Genomic DNA, 11,864 nt, shown 5'->3' with positions numbered 1-11,864 from the left:
TAATACAGGTAGGGAATATACAGTGAATGATAGAACCCTCAAGAGTATTGACAGTCAGCGAGATCTAGGTGTACAGGTCCACAGGTCACTGAAAGGGGCAACACAGGTGGAGAAGGTAGTCAAGAAGGCATACGGCATGCTTGCATTCATTGGCCAGGGCATTGAGTATAAAAATTGGCAAGTGATGTTGCAACTGTATAAAACCTCAGTTAGGCCACACTTGGAGTATAGTGTTCAATTCTGGTCGCCACACTACCATAGGAATTGGAGAGGGTGCCAAGAGATTTATCTGGATGTTGCCTTGTATGGAGGGCATTAGCTATGAGAGGTTGAATAAATTAGGGCAGCACGGTAGCATTGTGGATAGCACAATTGCTTCACAGCTCCAGGGTCCCAGGTTCGATTCCGGCTTGGGCCACTGTCTGTGCGGAGTCTGCACATCCTCCCTGTGTGTGCGTGGGTTTCCTCCGGGTGCTCCGGTTTCCTCCCACAGTCCAAAGATGTGCAGGTTAGGTGGATTGGCCATGATAAATTGCCCTTAGTATCCAAAATTGCCCTTAGTGTTGGGTGGGGTTACTGGGTTATGGGGATAGGGTGGAGGCGTTGACTTTGGGTAGGCTGCTCTTTCCAAGAGCCGGTGCAGACTCGATGGGCTGAATGGCCTCCTTCTGCACTGTAAATTCTATGATAATCTGTGAACTCGGTTTGTTCTCACTGGAACGACCTGATAAGAGGTCTACAAAATTATGGGGGGCATAGACAGAGTGGATAGTCAGAGACTTTTTCCCGGGTAGAGGGGTCAATTACTCGGGGAAATAGGTTTAAGGTGCGAGGGGCAAGGTTTAGACGAGATATGAGGCAAATTTTTTTACACAGAGGATAGTGAGTGCCTGGAACTCGCTGCCGGAGGAGGTGGTGGAAGCAGGCACGGTAGTGACGTTTAAGGGGCATCTTGACAAATACATGAATAGGATGGGAATAGAGGGATATGGACCTCGGAAGTGTAGAAGATTTGTTTAGATGGGCAGCATGGTCGGCACAGGCTTGGAGGGCCGACGGGCCTGTTCCCGTGTTGTACTTTCCTTTGTTCCTTGTTCACTGTCAGAGGTTCACTGCTGAGGGAGCGCTGCAGTGTCAGAGGGTCAGTACTGAGGGATTGCTGCAGAGGTTCACTGCTGAAGGAGTGCTGCACTGTCAGAGGGTCAGTACTGAGGGATTGCTGCAGAGGCTCATTGCTGAGGGAGCACTGCACTGTCAGAGGGTCAGTACTGAGGGAGCACAGCACTGTCAGAGGGTCAGTGCTGAGGGAGCGCTGCACTGTCAGAAGTTCACTGCTGAGGGATTGCCGCACTGTCAGAGGGTCAGTACTGAGGGAGTGCTGCACTGTCAGAAGTTCACTGCTGAGGGATTGCCGCACTGTCAGAGGGTCAGTACTGAGGGAGTGCTGCACTGTCAGAGGGTCAGTACTGAGGGAGTGCTGCACTGTCAGAAGTTCACTGCTGAGGGATTGCCGCACTGTCAGAGGGTCAGTACTGAGGGAGTGCTGCATTGTCAAAGGTTCACTGCTGAGGGAGTGCTGCACTGTCAGAGGGTCAGTACTGAGGGAGTGCCGCACTGTCAGAGGGTCAGTACTGAGGGAGTGCTGCACTGTCAGAGGGTCAGTGCTGAGGGAGTGCCGCACTGTCAGAGGGTCGGTATTGAGGGAGTGCTGCACTGTCAGAGGGTCAGTACTGAGGGAGTGCTGCACTGTCAGAGGGTCAGTACTGAGGGAGTGCTGCACTGTCAGAGGGTCAGTGCTGAGGGAGTGCCGCACTGTCAGAGGGTCGGTATTGAGGGAGTGCTGCACTACTACATTGGAATACTTTAAACCTATTCAATGACTAACATTCCTCAAATCAGATTGCACAATAAGGAAATAATAAGAAATTGGGATAATTTACTGAGTTACCATCCAGAGGAAATTCAAAGTTACCTGAAAGAATTACAGTCAAATAGAGCTGTGTGGGGATAAATTAGGAAGTATAAAAGTAATTATGCATGATGTAGATGTAGGAAATGCTATTCAAATTAAGCAACATCCATACAGGCTCAATCCACTGTAGCACAGTGATTGAAACCATGCTTAAAAATATCATGGAAATGAGTTGCACTGATTGGAGCTCACCTATTGTGATGGTACCAAAACCAGATGGAATGCACAGATTGTGCGTGGACTATAGAAAAGTCAATGCAATTACGAAGTCAGGTTCAGGGTAAGCAAATTTTATTACCAAACTTGACTTACGTAAACGATACTGGCAAGTACCTTTATTACACAGTGCCAAGGAAGTTTCAGCTTTTGTGATGACAAATGGTCTATATCGGTTTAAAGTTATGCCATTTGGTATGAAGAATGCGCCAATAACATTCCAAAGATTAACCAACAAGGTCAATTCTGGATTAAACAATTGTGCCGTGTACATCGACAATTTGGTGGTAAAATGTGGAAGGAGCATTTGGAACATTAAAGGAGTTATTCGATCGACTACAGGAGGTTGGTAAATTTGCGAAAGCTCAAGGCACATTCTCAGGCCAGACAATTGGACACAGCCAGGTGGCTCCAAGGAATGTAAAAATGAAAGCTAGCGGGGAGTTTCCAACACCATCAACGAGGAGAGAAGTTCTGAGATTTCTGGGCATGAGTGGTTCCTACTGGAAATTCACGCCAAATGTTAGCAGTGTAGTTGCTTCACTGACTGAACTTCTGAAAATCACAGGATATTTCAGTAGATGTCAGAAGGCATTCGATAATCTGAAAACCTGTGTCAACCACCGCACCAGTGCTAATGACACCTATTTATTCTAAGAAATTTAAGGTAGCAATTGATGCGAGTGAAGTGGGTGTTGATGCTGTATTGCTGAAGGAAGACGACAAAAGAATCAAAAGGCCTGTTGATTATTTTTTTCGGAAACTAACTATTCATCAAAAGAAATATTCAACCATCGAGAAGGAGACATTGAGTTTGGTATTGGCGTTACATTTTTGCTAACAATTCATTGGAGCCAATTGTATATACAGACCATAATCCAGTGGTTAGCACTGTTGCTTCACAGCGCCAGGATCCCAGGTTCGATTCCTGGCTTGGGTCACTATCTGTGGGGAGTCTGTACGTTCTCCCCGTGTCTGCGTGGATTTCCTCCGGTTGCTCCGGTTTCCTCCCACAAGTCCTGAAAGACGTGCTGTTAGGTGAATTAGACATTCTGAATTCTCCGTGTACCCAAACAGGCGCTGGAGTGTGGCGACTAGGGGTTTTTCACAGTAACTTAATTGCAATGTTAATGTAATCCTACTTGTGACAATAAAGATTATAACGTTTTTGGAAAAGTTTAAGGATTGGAATGCAAGACTGTTCAGATGGAGTTTGTTGGTACAATGATTTAACATACACGTAGCCGGAAGAGAAAACAGGACTCCTGATGCTTTAATCATGATTTTGAAGTGTGAGAAGACTGGAATGTTGAGAGGTGGAAACAAAGACTGAAAAGGAGTTTCCTCGTGTTTTAGTTTGCATGTTTAAAATGTAATATATGTATCTGACAGAGCAATAGTTGTGTTTAGTAATGAGAAATGTGTAGAGTCTTTGGAAAAATGAAGCCATCTTTTTATATTGCTGGTTCATTTGTTAAGGGCGGGAGTGATGAATGCAGGAATTTCAGATGTATTGCATTATAGGTATTTGATGCAGGAAGGGTTAACACATGTGTTAGAGTGTGTTTGGCTGCTGCAATCATGTTTTCAAAGAATACTAGTTTGAAAGATAATGAAGATTTTAGGAGCCAGGGAGGCAATGAAACCATTGTAAAAGGCTTGGGCTAATAAAATGAAGTTCGGATTAAGGGGATTCCCTGTGGAGTTAATTAGATTTCAGCTTGGTAAAATTGTCATTGTTGGGTGGAGCTAAGGCATCAGGCATTTTGAGAAAGTAGGTCAGTTCTGAGCTGAATGAAGCTGTGTCCTGAAGTCACGCAGTTTTACTCTCACTAGACTTCAGTTGAAAGAGATTAACAGTCCTTGTATGAGAACAAGGGGGAGCTGAAAGAGGCATCTTCTGGAGACATACAGCCAGAGTTTCCGCATAGGTCTGACAGGAGTTAGATCTCGTCTTGAATGCAGTGTCACGCGATCCCCCTTGATGAAAAAAAATCTCTGTAAAGCAAGTTTCCTATGTGCCATTGGTAGTTACAGCAGATTGAGAGCTGAGAGGGTTTTGTCCTTGTTTAAGTGGGGAAAAAAAATAGCAGTTAATGGTATTGTATTCACTGTATTAAGGTGTAATTGTAAGTTCTTTGCTGGTGTGATGTTAAATATATTTTAATACTGTGTTAGTAATAAAGTTTGTTTTAATAAACCAGATCCCTATTTCTTTTGTAAAATTCCACCTGGCGCGAGGTGACCTTTCCTCACAGTCTGACAAAATTAAAATAAAATTTCGGTCCCGTGGCCCAGCCACTGCTGGGGTCTCGTCTGAGATTGTTACAAGGGGGCGAGGGCAGACTGCGAGGGGACAGAGAGAGCGAGGGGGCAGAGAGAGAGCGAGGGGGCAGAGAGAGAAAGAGGGGGCAGAGAGAGAAAGAGGGGGCAGAGAGAGAAAGAGGGGGCAGAGAGAGAAAGAGGGGGCAGAGAGAGAGAGAGAGGGGGCACAGAGAGAGAGAGGGGGGCAGAGAGAGAGGGGGCAGGCAGAGAGAGAGGGGGGCAGAGAGAGGGGGGCAGAGAGAGCGAGGGGCAGAGAGCGAGGGGGCAGAGAGCGAGGGGGGGCAGAGAGCGAGGGGGGCAGAGAGCGAGGGGGGCAGAGAGCGAGGGGGGCAGAGAGCGAGGGGGGCAGAGAGCGAGGGGGGCAGAGAGCGAGGGGGGCAGAGAGCGAGGGGGGCAGAGAGCGAGGGGGGCAGAGAGCGAGGGGGGCAGAGAGCGAGGGGGGCAGAGAGCGAGGGGGCAGAGAGCGAGGGGGGCAGAGAGCGAGGGGGGCAGAGAGCGAGGGGGGCAGAGAGCGAGGGGGGCAGAGAGCGAGGGGGCAGAGAGCGAGGGGGGCAGAGAGCGAGGGGGGCAGAGAGCGAGGGGGCAGAGAGCGAGGGGGGCCGAGAGCGAGGGGGGCAGAGAGCGAGGGGGGCAGAGAGCGAGGGGGGCAGAGAGCGAGGGGGGCAGAGAGCGAGGGGGGCAGAGAGCGAGGGGGGCAGAGAGCGAGGGGGCAGAGAGCGAGGGGGCAGAGAGCGAGGGGGCAGAGAGCGAGGGGGCAGAGAGAGGGGGAGTGAGATAAGTGAAACAGTGGAGAGAGCAGAGATGGGGAAAGCAAGCAGTGACTGCGTTATTACAGATGCTTAAGCGTTTTTGGATTTTATTATGAAAGCTGTAATCCCCACAAGTGAACCTCACATTTGCCCCACCACAATGTCAACAACCAAAAAAACAAATGAATAAAAGAGCACGCGATACTGAGTAGATTTAGTTTCTGTCAGGCAGCCAGTGCTGACACATTGCTTCATACTATAAGCAATCACTATGTCAACTTATATCTAACATTTCCTATGACAGAATTAAAAATTATAATTGTAAACAGCATTAAAAATATTCAGTTACTGTAACGTTGCACAATATGAAAAGTTGAGTTTCAGAGGATAAAGAACAGATGAAGAACCCAAGGAACCGTGTTTGGGGGGCGGGAGATGATTAAGAATGTGTCCGGGTCCCAGGACACTGTCTGCACCTCTGAAACTGGTAAACGTTTAGCATCTCGCTCTTAATCCAACTGAGCTGCAACACTGTTGTTACAAGATTGTGAAAAAAGCGTTAAAAAATACATCTGTGCCCATCTAAGAAACCAGGAATGGATCAATAAATCACCTAAAATTTGTAACAAGGAAGATTGCAGCAAGCAGTTATTATAGAGAGCGAGAGAGAGACAGAGAGATACAGAGAGAGAGAGGGAGGCCCAGAGAGGGAGCGAGGCCCAGAGAGGGGGAGAGAGACAGACATGGGGAGAGAGAGACGGGGAGAAAGAGAGAGACGGTGGGGGGAGAGAGAGAGAGAGAGAGAGAGAGAGGCGGGGAGAGAGAGAGAGAGAGATGGGGAGAGAGAGAGACGGGGAGAGAGAGAGAGAGACGGTGGGGGGGGGGGGGGGGGGGGGGGGGGAAGAGAGACGGGGAGAGAGAGAGAGATGGGGAGAGAGAGGCGGGGAGAGAGAGAGAGAGAGACGGGGAGAGAGAGAGAGACGGAGAGAGAGAGAGACGGAGGGAGAGAGAGAGAGAGACGGGGGGGGGGGGGGAGAGACGGGGAGAGAGAGAGAGATGGGGAGAGAGAGAGAGGCGGGGAGAGAGAGAGAGAGAGAGATGGGGAGAGAGAGAGAGACGGGGGGGGGAGAGAGAGAGGCGGGGGGGAGACACGGGGGGGGGGGGGAGAGAGAGACGGGGGGGGGGAAGAGAGAGACGGGGGGGGAAGAGAGAGACGGGGGGGGGGAAGAGAGAGACGGGGGGAGAGAGAGAGAGAGACGGGGGGTGGAGAGAGAGACGGGGAGAGAGAGAGAGAGACGGAGAGAGAGAGAGAGAGAGAGACGGGGAGAGAGAGAGAGAGAGACGGGGAGAGAGAGAGAGAGACAGGGGGAGAGAGAGACGGGGAGAGAGAGAGAGAGAGACGGGGAGAGAGAGAGAGAGACGGGGGGAGAGAGAGAGAGAGACAGGGGGAGAGAGAGACGGGGAGAGAGAGAGTGACGGGGGGGAGAGAGACGGGGAGAGAGAGAGAGAGAGACGGGGAGAGAGAGACGGGGAGGGAGAGAGACGGGGAGGGAGAGAGACGGGGAGAGAGAGAGACGGGGAGAGAGAGAGATGGGGAGAGAGAGAGGGGGGGGGGAGAGAGAGAGACGGGGGGGGGGGGAGAGAGAGAGACGGGGGGGGGGGGAGAGAGAGAGACAGGGAGAGAGAGAGAGACGGGGGCGAGAGAGAGAGACGAGGGGGAGAGACGGGGAGAGAGAGAGAGACGGGGAGAGAGACGGGGGGAGAGAGAGAGACGGGGGGGGGAGAGAGAGAGACGGGGGGGAGAGAGAGAGAGAGAGACGGGGGGAGAGAGAGACGGGGGGAGAGAGAGAGAGACGGGGGGGGAGAGAGAGAGAGAGACAGGGGGAGAGAGAGACGGGGAGAGAGAGAGTGACGGGGGGGAGAGAGACGGGGAGAGAGAGAGAGAGACGGGGAGAGAGAGACGGGGAGGGAGAGAGACGGGGAGGGAGAGAGACGGGGAGAGAGAGAGACGGGGAGAGAGAGAGATGGGGAGAGAGAGAGGGGGGGGGGAGAGAGAGAGACGGGGGGGGGGGGGGGGAGAGAGAGAGAGACGGGGGGGGGAGAGAGAGAGACAGGGAGAGAGAGAGAGACGGGGGGCGAGAGAGAGAGACGAGGGGGAGAGACGGGGAGAGAGAGAGAGACGGGGAGAGAGACGGGGGGAGAGAGAGAGACGGGGGGGGGGAGAGAGAGAGACAGGGGGGGGGAGAGAGAGAGACGGGGGGGAGAGAGAGAGAGAGAGACGGGGGGAGAGAGAGACGGGGGGAGAGAGAGAGAGACGGGGGGGGAGAGAGAGAGAGAGACGGGGGGAGAGAGAGAGAGACGGGGGGAGAGAGAGAGAGACGGGGGAGCGAGAGACGGGGGGGGAGAGAGAGAGAGAGACAAGGGGGAGAGAGAGAGATGGGGGGAGAGAGAGAGGCGGTGGGAGAGAGAAAGAGACGGTGGGAGAGAGAGAGATTGGGAGAGAGAGAGAGGGACGGGGGGGGGGGGGGGAGTGTGAGACGGGGAGAGAGATGGGGAGAGAGAGAGAGAAGGGTGGGGGGGGGAGAGAGAGACGGGGAGAGAGAGAGAAAGATGGGGAGAGAGAGAGAGAGATGGGGAGAGAGAGAGAGAGATGGGGAGAGAGAGAGAGAGACAGAGAGAGAGAGAGACGGGGGGGGAGAGAGACGGGGAGAGAGAGAGAGAGAGACGGGGGGGGAAGAGAGAGAGACGGGGGGGGGGGGGAGAGAGAGAGACGGGGGGGGCGAGAGACGGGGAGAGAGAGAGAGACGGGGATAGAGAGAGACGGGGGAGGGAGAGACGGAGAGAGAGAGACGGGGAGAGAGAGACGGGGAGAGAGAGAGACGGGGAGAGAGAGAGACGGGGAGAGAGAGAGAGACGGGGAGAGAGGGAGAGACGGCGAGAGAGAGAGAGACGGGGAGAGAGAGGCGGGGGTGGAGAGAGAGAGAGAGACGGGGGTGGAGAGAGAGGGAGAGACGGGGGTGGAGAGAGAGAGACGTGGAGAGAGAGAGAGACGGGGAGAGAGAGAGAGAGAGACGGGGAGAGAGAGAGAGAGAGACGGGGAGAGAGAGAGACGGGGAGAAAGAGAGACGGGGAGAGAGAGAGACGGAGAGAGAGAGAGACGGAGAGAGAGAGAGACGGGGGGAGAGAGAGACGGGGGGAGAGAGAGAGAGAGAAACGGGGAGAGAGAGACGGGGAGAGAGAGAGACGGGGAGAGAGAGAGAGAGAGACGGGGAGAGAGAGAGAGAGAGAGACGGGGAGAGAGAGAGAGAGGCGGGGAGAGAGAGACGGGAAGAGAGAGAGAGGCGGGGAGAGAGTGAGAGGCGGGGAGCGAGAGAGAGAGACGGGGGGGAGAGAGAGACGGGGGGAGAGAGACAGGAGGAGAGAGACAGGGAGAGAGAGAGAGACGGGGAGAGAGAGAGAGACGGGGGGAGAGAGACGGGGGGAGAGAGAGAGACGGGGGGGGGGGGAGAGAGAGAGACGGGGGGAGAGAGAGAGAGAGAGACGGGGGGAGAGAGAGAGAGAGAGACGGGGGGAGAGAGAGAGAGACGGGGGGGAGAGAGAGAGAGACGAGGGAGCGAGAGACGGGGGGGGGAGAGAGAGAGAGAGACGAGGGGGAGAGAGAGAGACGGGGGGAGAGAGAGAGACGGTGGGAGAGAGAAAGAGACGGTGGGAGAGAGAGAGAGAGAGAGAGATTGGGAGAGAGAGAGAGAGACGGGGAGAGAGAGAGAGACGGGGAGAGAGAGAGAAGGGTGGGGGGGGAGAGAGAGACGGGGAGAGAGAGAGAAAGATGGGGAGAGAGAGAGAGAGATGGGGAGAGAGAGAGAGAGATGGGGAGAGAGAGAGAGAGACAGAGAGAGAGAGAGACGGGGGGAGAGAGAGACGGGGGGGAGAGAGATGGGGAGAGAGAGAGAGAGAGACGGGGGGGGGAAGAGAGAGAGACGGGGGGGGAGAGAGAGAGACGGGGGGGGCGAGAGACGGGGAGAGAGAGAGAGACGGGGAGAGAGAGAGACGGGGAGGGAGAGACGGAGAGAGAGAGACGGAGAGAGAGAGACGGGGAGAGAGAGACGGGGAGAGAGAGAGACGGGGAGAGAGAGAGACGGGGAGAGAGAGAGAGACGGGGAGAGAGGGAGAGACGGCGAGAGAGAGAGAGACGGGGAGAGAGAGGCGGGGGTGGAGAGAGAGAGAGAGACGGGGGTGGAGAGAGAGAGAGAGACGGGGGTGGAGAGAGAGAGAGAGACGTGGAGAGAGAGAGAGAGACGGGGAGAGAGAGAGAGAGACGGGGAGAGAGAGAGAGAGACGGGGAGAGAGAGAGACGGAGAGAGAGAGAGACGGAGAGAGAGAGATACGGAGAGAGAGAGAGACGGGGGGAGAGAGAGAGAGAAACGGGGAGAGAGAGACGGGGAGAGAGAGAGACGGGGAGAGAGAGAGAGAGAGACGGGGAGAGAGAGAGGCGGGGAGAGAGAGAGAGACGGGAAGAGAGAGAGGCGGGGAGAGAGTGAGAGGCGGGGAGCGAGAGAGAGAGACGGGGGGAGAGAGAGAGACGGGGGGAGAGAGACAGGGGGAGAGAGACAGGGAGAGAGAGAGAGACGGGGAGAGAGAGAGAGACGGGGAGAGAGAGACGGGGAGAGAGAGAGACGGGGAGAGAGAGAGAGACAGGGAGAGAGAGAGAGAGACAGGGAGAGAGAGAGAGACAGGGAGAGAGAGAGAGACAGGGAGAGAGAGACAGGGAAAGAGATAGAGACGGAGAGAGAGAGACGGGGAGAGAGAGAGACGGGGAGAGAGAGAGACGGGGAGAGAGAGAGACGGGGAGAGAGAGAGACGGGGAGAGAGAGGTGGGGAGAGAGAGAGAGAAGGGGTGAGAGAGACGGAGAGAGAGGCAGACGGGGAGAGAAAGGGGGAGAGAGAGACGGGGAGAGAGAGAGAGACGGGGAGAGAGAGAGAGACGGGGAGAGAGACGGGGAGAGAGAGAGACGGGGAGAGAGAGAGAGAGAGACGGGGAGAGAGAGAGAGACGGAGAGAGAGACGGAGAGAGAGAGACGGAGAGAGAGAGAGACGGAGAGAGAGAGACGGGGGGAGAGAGAGAGAGAAACGGGGAGAGAGAGACGGGGAGAGAGAGAGAGACGGGGAGAGAGAGAGACGGGGAGAGAGAGAGACGGGGAGAGAGAGAGAGTGAGACCGGGAGAGTGAGGCGGGGAGAGAGAGACGGGAAGAGAGAGAGGCGGGGAGAGAGTGAGAGGCGGGGAGCGAGAGAGAGACGGGGGAGAGAGACGGGGGGAGAGAGAGAGACGGGGGGAGAGAGAGAGACGGGGGGAGAGAGAGAGACGGGGGAGAGAGAGAGACGGGGGGAGAAAGAGAGACAGGGGGAGAGAGAGAGACGGGGAGAGAGAGAGACGGGGAGAGAGAGAGAGAGAGAGAGAGAGACAGGGAGGGAGAGAGACAGGGAGAGAGAGACAGGGAAAGAGATAGAGACAGGGAGAGAGACGGGGAGAGAGAGGTGGGGAGAGACAGAGAGAGACGGGGTGAGAGAGAGAGAGACGGAGAGAGAGGCAGACGGGGAGAGAAAGGGGGAGAGAGAGACGGGGCGAGAGAGACGGAGAGAGAGAGAGACTGGGGGAGAGAGAGAGAGAGACGGGGAGAGAGAGAGAGAGACGGGGAGAGAGAGACGGGAGAGAGATAGACGGAGAGAGACAGAGACGGGGAGAGAGAGACAGAGATGGGGAGAGAGAGACAGAGACGGGGAGAGAGAGACAGAGAGAAAGAGACAGAGACGGGGAGAAAGACAGAGACAGAGAGAAAGAGACAGAGACGGGGAGAAAGACAGAGACAGAGAGAAAGAGACGGAGACGGGGAGAAAGACAGAGACAGAGAGAAAGAGACAGATCGGGGAGAAAGACAGAGACGGGGAGAAAGAGACAGAGACGGGGAGAGAGAGACAGAGACGGGGAGAGAGAGACAGAGACGGGGAGAGAGAGACAGAGACGGGGAGAGAGAGACAGAGACGGGGAGAGAGAGAGACAGAGACGGGGAGAGAGAGACAGAGACGGGGAGAGAGGGAGACAGAGACGGAGAGAGAGAGACGGGAGAGAGAGAGAGAGACGGGGCGAGAGAGACAGAGACGGGGAGAGAGAGACAGAGACGGGGAGAGAGAGACAGAGACGGGGAGAAAGAGACAGAGACGGAGAGAGAGAGACGGGAGAGAGAGAGAGAGACGGGGCGAGAGAGAGACGGGGAGAGATAGACAGAGACGGGGAGAGAGAGACAGAGACGGGGAGAGAGAGAGACAGAGACGGGGAGAGAGAGACAGAGACGGGGAGAGAGAGAGACAGAGACGGGGAGAGAGAGAGACAGAGACGGGGAGAAAGAGAGAGACGGGGAGAGAGAGACAGAGACGGGGAGAGAGAGACAGAGACGGGGAGAGAGAGAGACAGAGACGGGGAGAGAGAGAGACAGAGACGGGGAGAGAGAGAGACAGAGACGGGGAGAAAGACAGAGACAGAGAGAAAGAGACAGAGACGGGGAGAAAGACAGAGACGGGGAGAGAGAGACAGAGACGGGGAGAGAGA

Source organism: Scyliorhinus torazame, chromosome 22, assembly GCF_047496885.1.
Source record: "Scyliorhinus torazame isolate Kashiwa2021f chromosome 22, sScyTor2.1, whole genome shotgun sequence".
NCBI classification, from domain to species: Eukaryota; Metazoa; Chordata; class Chondrichthyes; order Carcharhiniformes; family Scyliorhinidae; genus Scyliorhinus; species Scyliorhinus torazame.
The sequence above is the reverse complement of the archived record's forward strand: the minus strand, read 5'-3'. Positions refer to the sequence as shown.